Raw genomic sequence first — 15,469 nt, 5'->3', positions numbered from 1 at the left:
GTGTGGTTCGCTGAGGCTACTGTTGCCTAGCAGTTGTGTGAATTTCTGTCAAGAACTGTGTGTGTGCAATTGAACAATGTATATCTCTCACAAGTTGATCAGTGGATGCGATGTCAAGATGAACTTTTGTATTACAATTGCCAGGACTCTAGACAGAAATGTAGTGAAGAGTAGTGCAATTTATATGTCATCTTTTCGTGTATATTTATTGTATATTTGTTGCCTTTCTTGTATATGTTAGACATTCTTTTATTCACATTTTATGGTAATCCCCTGGCATTTTCTGCCGTGAAGGGAATTTGTCACTTACCAATGTAAACCTATATTTAAATTTGGTACGACAAATAAAGATTTATTTATTTATTTATTTATATAATACTAATAGCCGACAATCGAAAAAAGAACTCGCAATAAGGGATTTTTTTTTTGATTGGGGGAGTTGCGATGCTTCCATTGCAGACTCACGTATTGGATATCCTTATAAAAGTGATGGCACCTTGACGATTCTGTCGTAAAAATTCCACCCTCTGTACGATAGCACATCGGTCTTCATGTACAAACCCTGCACAACTTGTAGTGGTACTCATTCAGTCACTCTTCCAACGATGCAACATACACGAGCTTTCCAATAGCAGAGTTCTTCTTGCCATATGAGCTTATTAATGACATGCAAAGTGCATATGCTGCTGTGTTGAGCTTCCTGATGATTACACAATAGGATCACAGCATCTTATCCATGTATAGGTAGGATAAGAAAAAACTTGTACAAGCAAATTTAATATTGTATATAGAAAGTATATTTTATTAAATATACCTACCCTTCCCTTTGGTAAATTGAAACATTGTCATCATCATCAGTTCAAAACGCCCGGCAAAATCCAGAGAACAATACTGTATATAAATATAACGATGCCATCTGCCGATTAAATCCAAAATCTAATCAAAGTCTAACTAACATCGATACATTTCAGAACCAAACATAATATCTTTAAAATACAATAGGATTCCATGAAAAAATTTCAACGCATAATTGAAATCAAATAAAATTCGTACGCTTTTATCGACTTCGATTTTCATTGCCGAAAGATCCTCTTGCTCCCACTGAATTCAGGTTCCGAATATTCAACTTTCGAATCGAGAGGCCAGGCTCATCTAACCGTGTGCATTATGTCCGTAAATTGCGTTGTTCGGTTTGCTGGGCGTAAAAAAAGGGCAATCCGGGAGGAAAAAGCTTTCTCTCCTCGCCTGAAACCGACTAACTCAACAAAGATGTGAAGAATGCCCTTAAAAGGGCCTCATGTCATTGACGTGATTCAAACCCAAATCTTTTCCACACAGTATTTGGAGAACGGTGATTATAATTACTAAACTTAAAAATCTGAGACACGGCAAAGACAGAAGTTTCGAACATATTGGTTTCTCCTCAGCTGATGGGTGTCCACTGTTAGCAAACGTATGTCCAACTACGATAATGTATTTTGTCTAAGTGAACAGCTAAGTGGAGTATGGAAATAAGCATTCAGCTGGAGATGTACGTAATCAAAATGTAACTCAGTGAAGCGAATTTTAGTTAAGTGTCCCCCAAATGGCAGAAAGTCCTTTTTCATGCAGCCTTTAATGAAATGTTTAAATATTCAACCTAGACATAAATTTGTTTATACTTATCTTCCGACCGTTATCTTCTGACCTATTATCTTATAAATTACTTTATTTGAAATATATCCACCTCTTCCACAGCCCTTGAAAAAAAAAAAAAAAAAAACAATCTAAAAGGAATGAAGTAAACATGTAGACAAGAAAGATTAAGTTTGTGTAACAATTCAGCGGCATTGCACTTAAGAAATGGGTGGACATCAACATGAAAAAAGTAATGCAAGCTGCCAAATTTTGCGATAGAGATCAGAGTCGAAAAGATGGTTGGTGTCACCTGGGTGAATGCTGATTTGATTTGGGTTTTATTGGCGGATCAGCAACTAAGGCTATAATGCGTCGGTGAATGCTGAATCATGGTTCTTATACCTATGCAGTGGGTTGGACAAGTGGTATGGGTTGAGAAGCAATCATTGAACATCCCATCATATCCAACGTTGGTCGATTGGTATCAGATCTGGTGAATATATGTTCATGTCATATGTGGGAGGCATTATTTTGCTGGAAAATGGGGTTGTAATAGGGCGTAGAAAGGGCAGAGGCACTGGTTTTAGAACGGTTTTAATAAAATTTATTGTCAGGGCTCGGTTGCTACACCGTAATGCGGGTTGGACTGCCTCCGTTCTCGACGTTTCTCCAAATGGGCTTGAGATAACTGGATCGAAAACAGAAACGTGATTCGTCACATGATACCCTTCTTGTCCTCAAGCGACTCTCTCCTTGCATTACTTCAGTCGCTGATGATGATAAAACAGTGTCACAGGCAAATGACACAACGGATGGTTAGAATAAAGCCTCAATTGTCTCCGTGCTAATCGTGCTCCACGACTCTGGCGCAGACATGGATAGAATTTAGAGGTCAGAAATCTGGCGGATTGTGACAGATCTGTTTGTATCGTTATTTAGTGGATTCGACGATTTCCCTCGCTGATTTTGCCTTAATGCTACCAGAGTCCCACCGAAGTGTCCGAGTATCTTCACGCGGCCATTAGCTATCTTTACACTATAAACACCCCTTTGTGTAGGAATGGACTGCTATGTGATGCTGGTGAAGGTTCACAGTCGGGAAAGCTGATCAGTTTTTGAGTAGCTGCAAGGAAGGACGGTTGGCGTCGAGGTCTTTCCGATTTCGAACGTGGAATAATTGTGGGGCGAGACGTGCAGTTACCAGTATCTCGACAACTGCCAACATGGTTGACAGTTCAGTTCTGCCTTCGTGGGTAACACAGTGATATAATCATCGTCCCCACACCGGGTGGAAAAGACCGGAGTTCGAAGAATCCCGTCAGTGTCACAAGGAATTTTTATGGGCCTTTTCTTCAGGCGATGGTAGGATGGTTTTACGTCCAGCAAACAGCAAATTGACCATAAAATACAAGCAATATAGAGATACTTTATATATACAGTGCAATATGGCATAAGTTGCTGATGTGCCTAAAACTCTTTTCTCCTGGAAACTCTGGATTTTCATCCAGTACTAGCAAATTTACCTCAGAACACACGTAATTTAAAGGCAATATACACGGAGCAATACGGCCTTAGTCACCAATGAACCTAAACCCTACTATAACAACAACAGCATGTGTGTTCTGTGGTCGATTTGTTGTTTTCTGGCTCAAAAACCTCAGTTTCAGGGAGAAAAAAAATTATGCAACCACTCCCTGTGACTGACTAAATCAGCATGTGGTGAAAAATGACCCTTAAAAATTCCACGCATCGTTGAAGGGTTTATCCAAATGGATGGTGAATCTCTCTGAGTAAATCCGGAACGTTGGAAATTGATGATAACCTGCACCACCCAGAAGCTCATTCCATGTGTGATTCCAGGGTATTCAGAAGTGCAGACAGAGAGTGTATGGCGTTAACAGGGGTTTAAGTCTCGCATACAGTACGGGCTCCACAGCTTCGATTTTCACGGGAACAATGGTGGTGCACAAGCCAAACATCACCAACCTCAATAGTGGCATAGTATTTAGGGTTGGACACCACCTGTGGTTTCTTGCATCTGCACAGTATCTACTCTGTGATGGAATGCAGAACTACTGCATAACCCAGAAAAAAAAGTGTAGTGTCTTGTTTATGCAGTATTGTGTTATGTTCTGGTGTTGTGTCTCTGGCTACTTGGCCTCAGGGCCCCTAGTGGGAACCTACGTTGCCCGCCATCACCACCGGGAGGTGAGCCAGGTTGCCCTCATACTCTGACTGATCTCCGCCAGGGTCGCCTGAGCTTTCTGGGCGGATACCAAATAAAAAAAAAAAAAAAAAAAAAAGATAAAATTAGGGGGGAAGATAGTACAAGTGGTGGAGTCAAAGCAGGGAAAAGGAGGAGGGTGAGGAAAGAAGGCATCCTCCAGCAGAAAGAAGAGGTGGGAAAGGAGAAGTAGGAATCACCCCTAGTCTGGAAGCCCATCGGAGGCCAGGAAAAGGAAGACAGCTTGCAGAACAAGGGAGGTTTCCAAAGTTGGGTAGGTGCAATGGGAAGTGTGTGAGTTTGATTGCTATCAGTTCAGTGAAGTCATTCCTACTAGGAAGATTTCCAGTTGGGTGTTCATTCAGTTCTGATAGTGGCCAGTGATGAGCAGGTACGAAGAGAGATCATAGCAGTTTCAGGAACAGCTGGTCTGGATGTCTACGTTGTAAGATCAGACGTCGAGAGATAATACCAACTAAAAGCTAAAAACGCTTCTTTAGATTTTAACAGGTTGCTCTCCAGACTAAGTGTGGTTAAATTCAGATCCAGTAGCTTGTTGTTGTTATGAGGGTTTGATGGCGCATAAGCTACTTTGGCTATAATGCAATTCCAGTAGCAGTTGATTACGTAGGTCCAGGTAGATGTTGTTGTTGTTGTTGTTATTTGGTTTTTAGGAGCATTAGCAACTAAGGCCATATTGCTCCGGTGCGGTGGTCATTCCCTGACTTTTCCGCATGCTCCGTATTTGGTGGTGACGGGCTCGAACCCCGGTCTAATCAAGAAGCGTGTGCTACCACTGCTGCTCCTTCCCACCTGGCTACGGAGGCGCTGGTCCAGGTAGATGTTACACGAGTGTATTACGTGGTGCCAGTCGTCCAGTTCTCCACATACACAATGGGCATTGTTTACAAGCCCAAAGTCCTAAAGTTGGTACGACCCGTGTCCTGTCAGAAGAAAGGTAGTATGAAAATTAGGGAAGAACCAGCCAAGTCTTTGTTTGTTCAGGTAAGAGACAATAGCTAGAAATAGCTTAGTAGTACTGCCTTTGGTGGAATCATCCCAACGGATTTGCCAAAGGGAAACGAGTTCCTATCAAGTACGCTGGAGTTCTTGTTTCGACAACCAACCTCAATACGCGGACTCACCTGGCATGGTGCAATGACCTCCGTAATTGGTCAACAGAGCAGTGGAAAACTGTTCTGTGGAGTGAGAAATCCGGCTACACTGTATTCCGAGCAGATTGGAGGGTGTGAGCGTGGCGGATGCCTGGAGAACGTCTGCTGCCGGAGTGCATTGTGCCAAAACGGAAATCGGGAGTTGAGGTATGGCGTAGTAGTTCCGTTTTCATTATTGCTTACGACAACCTCTGGTGATTGTTCAGGGAAACGAGGACGTCGAAGTTTCCTTTAACATTTTAGATAATCCCATTAACCCTACAATGTAGCAAGTTCTCTTGCACACATTCCAGTTTGTTTCGACAGGATAGTTCCTCATGCCATACAGCCTGTACTGTTCCAGAATGATTCAGAGGTGCGAAAGTTGTAATGGTCGGACGAGAGTTCGATTTGAACCGCATGGAAAGCCCATGGGATGAAATGGTACATCGACCGAATGCCGGACCTTACATCCCACATCGAGAAAATTAACTTTGTTTATACTCCGGGCCGGCTACAATGGGTAAGAAGAGTTCACAAAATTAGAGAATACTAGAAGAGCACTATATTCAGCACTCACGAAGGATTAGAACACAGTCAACTGAAGCGCTCGTACCAACATAACCATGAGTTTGATGGTGGTCTTGTTTCAACTAGTCACTGCTGTGCAAGAAAAATGGAGGACATACCAGGGCAGTCTATCGTTCGTTGGTGGGAACTCACCCAAGGAGGGACACAGCTAAGTTATTGTTATTGTTATTTGGTTTTTAGGAGCATTAGCAACTAAGGCCATATTGCTCCGGGATATGCGGTGGTCATTCCCTGACCTTTCCGCATCCTCCGTATTTGGTGGTGACGGGCTCGAACCCCGGTCTAATCAAGAAGCGTGTGCTACGCACTGCTGCTCCTTCCCACCTGGCTACGGAGGCGCCTCACACACAGCTAAGTGCCAAGCTGTTCACGCATTGGGATCAACGACACTGATCAATGCTTTTGCGATGATAGCGAAAACTGGGTGTACGCCCTGTACGTTCGTTATATCTGATGATCTTTCACTTCCGTTGCTGTTAGCTTCGAGGAAAACCTTGGGGAACCAAGAAAATGTCCCAACTTCTGAAGGCGTTTGCAATCACAGCATTTTCTGGAAGAAAGCCTCTTCATTTTGTAGCAACAGCCAATTAACGAATATCCTCAATTTGCTTTCTACCCCCAACACTTCTTTAGCTTCATTCCTGCGCGATTCTTGTTTCCGGTGCCTCTACATCCAAATTTCTATATGTTTTTTTTTTTTGGGAGGGATGTGACTTCTATCTTTGAAGACAATTTTTCCTGCTTTGTCAGGATTTGGCTCTGGCAGAACGAAATTTTAAAATTTAATTTAATTTATTATTATTTTTTTATCTTCTAGTTTTATTCTTAGTGCTTTTTTTTTTTATTTTTTTTTATGTCGTCTTCAGGCCGGCTGTACGCGCTCGATGTGGCCCGCCTCCTCGTGACAGAGATGGGTACTAAACAGCAGCCTTCCAGATGATCGCTCTCTGATAGCTAAGTAAATAAATTAACAGAACTTACACAAAAGCTCACACCAGGCCTTTTAAATGTGTTCTGTTAACATCACAGAATAACACGGCAATGTTGAATTATTGCTTAGGTGCAGTCCTACATGCCTCTCTACCTAAGAAGGAAGGAGTATGTCACAGTGGCGAAAAGGAGCGAGTGGCAGTGATGTCAATGTGAAATCTACGTGTGTCCATGTGACCTTACATATTACTGGACCAGAAAGATCCCAAACCAAAAATTTCTTTTTACTCAAACAAAACAGTTCAGATAAAGAATTATCAGAACAAAACAACTTCCAACGGTTTGTTTCATTCTAAAAAAAACTGGAAATTTGTTGAGCGCAGGTAAATTCTAATAACGCTGTAAAAGTATTTGAAGATGCGGATGTTTTTGGGGCAGTATGTTATTATCTTCCCCATGCTAAATTTACTATAAATCTCTTAAAAGGCGTCGGATGGATAATACCTGTGTAAGGTAAAGTGAACATGGGCCTCTGACGTGAACGGTCAGTGGTTTGTCAGCCGAATAAATGAGGTAAAAACCCCAATAGCAAAACAATCAGAATTTTCTTAATATGGGTAACCAGGGGCAAAGGTTGATGGTGTAGAGCGGATATCATCTTTTAAGGGCACAAAAGGTGATATAGTTGTACACGTTGGCACTAATGATATTAAGAGTAGGAGACCGGTGGATTTACTTAACAAGTACAGGTCATTGTTGAAAAAAAAGCCGTGAATTAGGGTTGAATTTGAAAGCGTCTGCAATTCTGCCCAGACACGATAGGAGGGAGTATATGATGAGAGCCTTGTCGATCATTTCGGCCCTGGAAAGATTGTGCAAGGCTCAAGGGGTAGAATTTTTTTCAGCCTGGACTGTACTTGTTAACAGGAGAGATTGCTTCTACAGGGATGGGATACACTTATATTGAAAAGGTGCAAGAATATTTGCTGATGCTTTCGAGGCACTGTTAGGTGGGTCGGAAAACTGCTAGCTTGGGGGGGGGGATACTGCTGGTTGTCATTGTGGTACAAGTAAACACATGGGTTGTGTTAGGGTAGCTAAGAATAGGAACAGGTGCATGTATACTTGCGTGTACACCAATGCTAGGAGTTTGGTAAATGAATTTGAGGTATTGCTCAAAACATCAAAGGCAGTTATTGTTGGGATATCAGAGACTTGGTGTCACAAAGACATAAGGAATGCAGAATGTAATTTGGGAAGTACAATGTATACAGAAAGGATAGGAAGGGAGGAGGGGTTATGCTATTAGTTAAGAAACACATAAAATCCAAGGAAGTGAAGCCAGTCGACATCGCTGGACACTGCAGTGTCGAGTCAGTTTGGTGTGACATAAGCACTGGGAGATCAAAATTGAGAGTAGGAGTGTGCTATAGACCTAATGACTCTGATGAGTATAATGAGAAACTGTACAGGGAAATAGAGTGGGCCAGTAAATCAGAGAGTTTTATAATGGGGGATTTTAATTTCCCAGATATTGACTGGAATTTGGGGGCTGGTCACTCACACACTAGCAGGGCTTTTGTGGATTTATTGGATGATTGTTTTTTACATCAGCATGTTCGGGACGCGACTAGAGAGAGTAATACTCTTGGGATGATTATCAGTAGTGATTCTTGATGCATTAAGAATCTTCAGATAAAGGAACCACTAGGTGGCAGTGATCAATGTGCCTTTGAGTAAATCCCACTTCAGTGTGCTGAAGTGGGATTTACTCAAAGAGGTAACTACCATTACGGGTAAAGGGAAGGGTTATTGCTTCCGTAAAGGCGACTACGATGGACTGAGACAGTATTTAAATTCTATACAGTGGGACCAACTGATGATGTTACCAACAGCAAATGCAAAATGGGAAGCATTCAAAGAACTTATCTTGGAAGCTACTAGACGTTACATACAAACTAAGAAATATTGTTCAAGGTTTAGGCCTAAATGGATGTCAGATGAACTAATGAGACATATGGCAAAGAAGAAAAATACATGGGATACATATAAATTAACATTTGATACAGAAGCTTATGATAGATATAAGCTGATCTGTAACCAAGTTACAAAGGAGGTTAGGCAGGCGAAGACAGATTCCGAGAAATCTTTGGTAAAGGATGCAAAGAAAAAACAGCAAAGAGTTCTTTACTTACGTAAATTCTAAAAGGAAGGGGATGAATCAGATTGGTCCACTTGATATCGATGGTTCAACTGTTGATGATCCTGCTCAGGTAGCTAAAAAACTAAATGAATATTTTGCATCGATATTCACACATGAGGAGTTATTCAGTAAGGGGAATGTCAGAGGTGTATTCAACTCTGGCAGTAAGCTTGTAATAACTGAGAGTAAATTGGAGGAGAAATTGTCGAAGATAAACATAAAAAAGGCACCTGGGGTGGATGGGATCTATCCAGTTATATTAAAGGAGGCAGCAAAGGAAGTAAGTAAATCATTAGCCATAATTATGAGAGCTTCCTTGGACTCAGGGGAGGTACCCATAGACTGGAGAAGTGCAAATGTAACCCCAATTCACAAAGGAGGATCAAAGGCCGACACAAGTAATTATAAACCTGTGAGTTTAATTTCTGTTCCAGGAAAATTGAGTCACTGGATAAAGAAGCACTACAGGATCATCTAGACAAGACTTCAGTTATAGCTCGGACACAGCATGGTTTTGTTAAGGGAAAGTCTTGCCTGACCAATTGATTGGATACTATGATCAGTGGCGGATTTCCGAACAGACGCACGAGGCGCGCGCCTGGGTCCTCTTAAATAGAGGGGGCCTCAAAAAAAAAATAAAATTGTTTCATTTTTAATTTTTATACTCATCATTATTTCCGTTACTGAATAAAACTATAATTTAATGAGAAGTTAGTAAACTCTTATGCGAATATCCCTACATATTATATGAAATATTTATGCGAACTAAGTGAATCTGTAGTAGAGTACGTATTATCATTAATGCTTAGTTGAGCCATTTTTTCATTTAAACATTAGTTAAAATATGTATGAAAGAATTGCGCAACCAAAATGATTAAAACCGCAACACCAAATCTAGAACGCGTGCTATAGTAAAAACGTGCGCGTAGAATGCACACTGTAGTGGTACCGAAAATATTTATAGGGGAGGCCTCAAAATTGAATTGCGCCTGGGGCTTCTGAAGCGCTAAATCCGCCACTGACTATAATGCATTCCCAAAAGAACTGGATGCAGGGAATAACTTTGATATTATATATTTGGATCTTAGAAAGGCTTTTGATACTGTTGCACAAATTGGAGCAGTGTGGCATTGGAGGCAAATTGCTGCTATGGATAAAGGGATGGTTTAGGGTGATCAATGGTAAGCAATGGACACTGCTCATCGTGGACTAATGTTATTAGTGTAGTCCCTCACTGTTCAGTATTGGGTCCATTGTTTTCTGTATTTATAAATGATATTGATGATGGTATATATCAAGCTTAATGTCCAAGTTTGCAGACGATACAAAGGTTGGCAGGGTTGTTAAGGACGCTACTGACGCTATGCTGCTGCAACAGGATCTGGAAAGGTTGAGCAGATGAGCTGAGAGGTGGCAAATGAAGTTTAACATTGACAAATGTAAAGTACTACACATGGGAAACAGCAACCCCAGAGCAACGTATCAACTCTGTGGTACTACACTGACAGTGGTAGAGAATGAAAAGGACCTAGAGGTAATTGTGCAGGCAGATATGAAGTTCTCTGAGTAGTGCAGACGGGCTGCAAGAGTAGCACATGGTGTCTTGTCAATGGTATACAGGAATTTTTCTAGCACGGATAAGGAGGTGATTATTCCCTTGTGTAATGGTCAGGCCATGCCATGAGTACTGTATACAGGTCTGGAGGCCTCATTTTAAGAAGGATGTAGAGCTGTTGGAACGAATACAGAGAAGGACAACAAGATTAGTGAATGGAACAAAGGTTGCTCTTACGAAGAAAGGCCTAAGTTTTGCAAATTACAGTGTCTGGAGACTAGACACCGGCGAGGTGATCTGATAGAGGTGTATAAAGCCTTGAATGGTTTCAGCATGCTCAATGTCGATGGGATTCTTCTTCTTGCTCAGAATAATCACCTGAGACGGCATAAATTCAAATTGAGGAAAGACAGATGTGCAGAAATTTGCCTTTAGCCAGCGGGTAGTTGGTTGGTGGGACAGACTTCCATTCCTTGTTGTGGAAGTTGATAGCCTAAATAAATTTAAGGCTCAGCTGGACAGGTATTTCGAACGAACGAACGGAGGGGTGAAGTGGAAGTGGTTTTTTGTTTTTTTTTTTTTTTGGCTGATTCTGCATAAGCTTGCTTTCTTGCATCATATGCCTCTACTCATGCTAACCAGTATTCGAGATGAGAGTATTGAATTATATTGATCAAATCAACCATACAAGTTAGTTAAGTCAAGGTAACACTAATTCCGTATGCAAATGCATAAATAAATGTTAGCAGTTCATATTTAAATATATATATGAACATGCATTTTCAGATTTCCTATCTCTCACTACAATTTATATCTGCAGAAAAGATAACGTAATAAACATTATCTTGATGAAGTACGAATATCGACAAAAGTATATCCCAGTACTGCATTCTCACTGCTAAGTAATTAGTTTAAAAACTCAAATTATTCTCAAGTTTTTGTGGTAAATTATGTCAGTTTCGTTTCATACATCCTTTGGAATCTTTTATATTGAAAGTTCAACAGTCACTACAGAGAGAGAGAGAGAGAGAGAGAGAGAGAGAGAGAGATCACTAAATTATGATCACCCTTATGAAAACTGAATGCTAACCGTTGACCACATGAGGTGTGAGAGGGCGCAGTTAGTGGACATATGTAGCATAGATAAGGTGTCAGTGGTTCAATAGGTAGTAAAATTCAGACCGTGATGGGTAAAAGGTACGATTTATCGGACTTTGATATAGGACAGATTGTGAGTGCTCGACGAGCTGGTGCCTCGATTTCCCAAACGGCTGAACTCGTGGGGTGTGCGAGAGCCACAGTAGTTAAAGTGTACCAGGACTTGCGTCCAAATGGTCAAACAACGACCAGACGGCAAAACCACAAAGGTCTGCGAAAGGCTGAAGTTAGAAGTGAGCCCCGGAGCTGACGACTGGTACAGGCGCAGCCCTGTTCAAGAGTTGACTACTCAATACATGTGCCAACCCGGAACAATATTTGCCATGACCATGCGTCACCTGTATGGGTTATACTAGCAGGCGACCCTTATGGCATCCCCTCCTAACCAAGGTTCATCGGCGTAAAAGACTCGCCTGGTGCAAAGAGCATGCAAGTTGGACGTTAGAAGACTGGAAGAAGGTGTGCTGGTCGGATGAATCATGTTATTTATTCCACACAGTGGATGGTCATGTACAAATTTGGGGTCAACAACACGAGACACTTGTTCCATCATGCACGGTATCAAAAGTGCAGGCCGGTGGAGGCGGTTGTATGGTATGGGGCAAGTTTCACTGGCAGGAACTTGGACCCCTGGTGCATGTGGAACAACGTATGAGTGGTCATCGCTATCGTCGACTGCTTGCTGACTGTGTACTCCCCGTTATGTTACACTTTTTCCCGAATGGCGATGGTGTCTTCCAAGATGAAAATGCGCCGAGCCATCGGACACTTGTGCAAGAATGGTTTGAGGAACACAGTTCTGACTTCCAGCATATCGATTGGCTTTGAACTTCCCCCGATATCAATCACAGAGTACTTGTGGGACACTATGGCATATCAGGTGGCTGGATATACCAATCACCTCCATACCTGCATTGCTGACCGCATTACACACAGCATAGTTGGCCATACCTCCCGAACGCTTCCGACATCTGGTTGAATCAATGTTGCGTCGGATAGCTGCTGTACTGAGGGCAAAAGGAGGACCTATGAAGTATTAGTTAGGTGGTCATAATTCAGTGATCATAGTGTGTGTGTGTGGATATATATATACGCTTAGATTTTTGGAATCCCCACGTAATAGAGCGCCACAATAAACTTATTATCTACTAAAATAAATTAACAAATATTCTAAAACTAATAATAAGCGTATATCATATAAAATAAATTTCATTATATTACTTTTGCAGAACAATGACGAGTTAAGCTACAAAAGTTCAATTTCACTGATGTTATAAAAAAAAAAAAAAAAAAGGCTGATTCCATGCATGAATTATTTTTGGAAACAGCTTTTGTTTACTAATGCAGAAATATTGCACTTTATGTACTTTTTTTAGTTGTTGACACATCGGCTTCTGTGGCCATAATGCACCTCCCAACGTTTTTGCACTACTCTGATCCACGCCCGAAACGGGATCCGAACCCACGACCTTTGGGTTGCCAGGCAAACCCGGCTAGCCCGGTCGGCCTTCACGTATTAAATGTAATGATGCAAAACTTAAGCATCATCTACAGAATTTCATATTACACGCAAACGAACAACATCGAAAGTTTTTTTTTTAAATAAAATCCGTACACAACATACTGAAAGCAGAAGTATAATTACTACTGTATTACATGTGAAGGAATTAAAATGATTACAAAACTACCATCTCATTTATACGAATATTGTAGGGTACAAGCAAAAGCAACTAGGCATGTAGTTGAAACTTTCCACACAAGATTTTAAACAAAGCAGAAATATTTCTTCCGTGGAAGAGAAAAAGCGCGCGCGCACACGCACACGCACACACACGCGCGCGCACGCACACACACAAAACATCAAAATTACGTTTGATGGCTTCTAGAAAATACTATTTCAGCTAAGGATTTGAGTCATTATATCCTTGCTCACTATACAACTTACAGTTGCAACTTATGTGCGGACAGAAAAACACGAACATAAATAAATTGCCCGGTAATCATTCACTTTAGTGTCGTGAGTCACGGTCAGCCCGCCAGTCACTGCCAGTCACCGCAGCTAGGAAATGTCGTGAATCGTATTCTGACGGGCAGTTCCAACTTGACTGAGCATGCGCAACACTCACTATCTGCCAGTCTGAGCTTGGAATTGTCACGGAGCATGCGCGACACTCTCCGTATCTGCCGGTCAATATACAGTACAGTACTGTACTGTACTCTGACAGAGAAGTTCCGACTTCACTGAACATGCGCGACACTCACTATACACTAGCAATACGTGGAGTAATTTTTTTTTTTGTTTTCAGAAAGAATAAAAAACAATTTTCTGACTACATAAAAGAATTTGATCAGAAAAATGAAAGTAGACGGTTATAAAACAATAAAGGAAATAAGTAATTATTGTTAATTTAATTATTATTTTCAGGTAATGTTTTGTTTTGCCTGTAAAGAATGAGTATATTTTGTGATTATTTGTGCACACTGCAGTGTTACCAATTAATAGGACACAATCGTAAAGTCCTTGTCCTTCTGTGGGCGACACTTACCTTTCTGTCTTAAGGTCCTTCTGGGGGAAAAAAACTTATAATAGCTTTATACTTAAATTTAATGGCTATACAGGCCCATTAAATTTAAGTTCAAAGGGATATTTAAGTTCAAACGGCTTACTGTCCACGGCCACACATACGAGCGGTGTCTCTTCAGGCGTGCCAAAGGGTGGTGTCTTATCCGGGCTCTTGTTTACAGCGCTTGTTGAGTCCAGGCATGATACTCTATGTTATGCTGATGATATGAAACTCCTCGCACTGATTTCTACACATGATGATCTTCTCATGATAACAGCATCAATTAACAATATACTCCTGGAATTTGCAAACTACCTCAACCAGTTTGGACTAAAAATAAATCCGGAAAAGTCTGAATTTATAATATTCTCATTAAAGAAAACGCCTTCCTATATTCAGCCAACACTATGCAATTCCCCTATTCCCATCGTCAAGAAACATACTGACTTGGGGGTTGTTTTTGATCCTAAGCTCTGCTTTGGTAACCACATGGAAAAGCTGCTCACCCAGGCAGCTCCACCTCGATGGATGGCCAAACAGTATTTGCATTATATTAATGAAGTAACGACCACCAGAAGATATATAAAAAGCACAGTATACTCTCCGCTTCTATATGCTGCAGAAATATGGGCATCTGCCGCCCCTAGCACAATTCGACCACTCTTTTCTACTGAGTTTTGGCTCTTAAAAGGCCATAAACAAACTTACTCCACAGTTAAGACCAACTGAAATGGCCAGTTTGATAAAAATTCACAGGCTTCCCACGCTGATTAGGGTGAAATGCCTTACCACAACTTTAAAAATGATCACTGGAAAGATCTCAGCACCATCATTCTGGGACCTGTGCTCTTGGAGAGTCCCTCAGCCTTCCCTCAGAGGGACTCCAACTCTGTGCCCACATCTCAGACGTCTCCACCTATCCGATAGGTTTCTGCCATATCAGCTACTTTCATGTGCCCAGTCTTTGGATGCTGACCTTAATAAGTTTTCTTGTGATAAGGAGTACAGACGCCGCATCCTTAAATTGTACTTCCCTGTCCCTGATCCTTCTCCTTGAAGCTCGCCTTAATGCCGCAATCCAGCAATATGACATGAAGATGGCTTACTATTATTATTATTATATTATTACAATAAAGAGTTCTAAAGATTTCTATATGCTGAGGCAATTCAGCATAGTCAGTTCTGTGTGTTATAGCATAGTGTTTGGGTCAGGCGCCACCTGTGGTCTCCCACGTCTGCGCCATCATTACTCTTGTGATGAATACAGAACTTCTGTAGAAGCCAGAAAAGTCGTGTGTTGTATGTGTGGTTTTGTGTCGGGTTCTGATCTGGCTTCTTGGCCGCAGAGCTCTTAGTGGAACTCCAGGTTGTCCGCCACCACCGTTGGAGGTGAGCCAGGCTGTCCACGGTACTCTGACTGCTCTCCATCAGGGATCGCCTGAGCTTCCTGACAGAGAACAGAAAAAAAAAGAG

This window comes from Mastigoproctus giganteus, chromosome 11, assembly GCF_048544385.1.
Source record: "Mastigoproctus giganteus isolate SK-2022 chromosome 11, ASM4854438v1, whole genome shotgun sequence".
Classification (NCBI taxonomy): Eukaryota; Metazoa; Arthropoda; class Arachnida; order Uropygi; family Thelyphonidae; genus Mastigoproctus; species Mastigoproctus giganteus.
The sequence above is the reverse complement of the archived record's forward strand: the minus strand, read 5'-3'. Positions refer to the sequence as shown.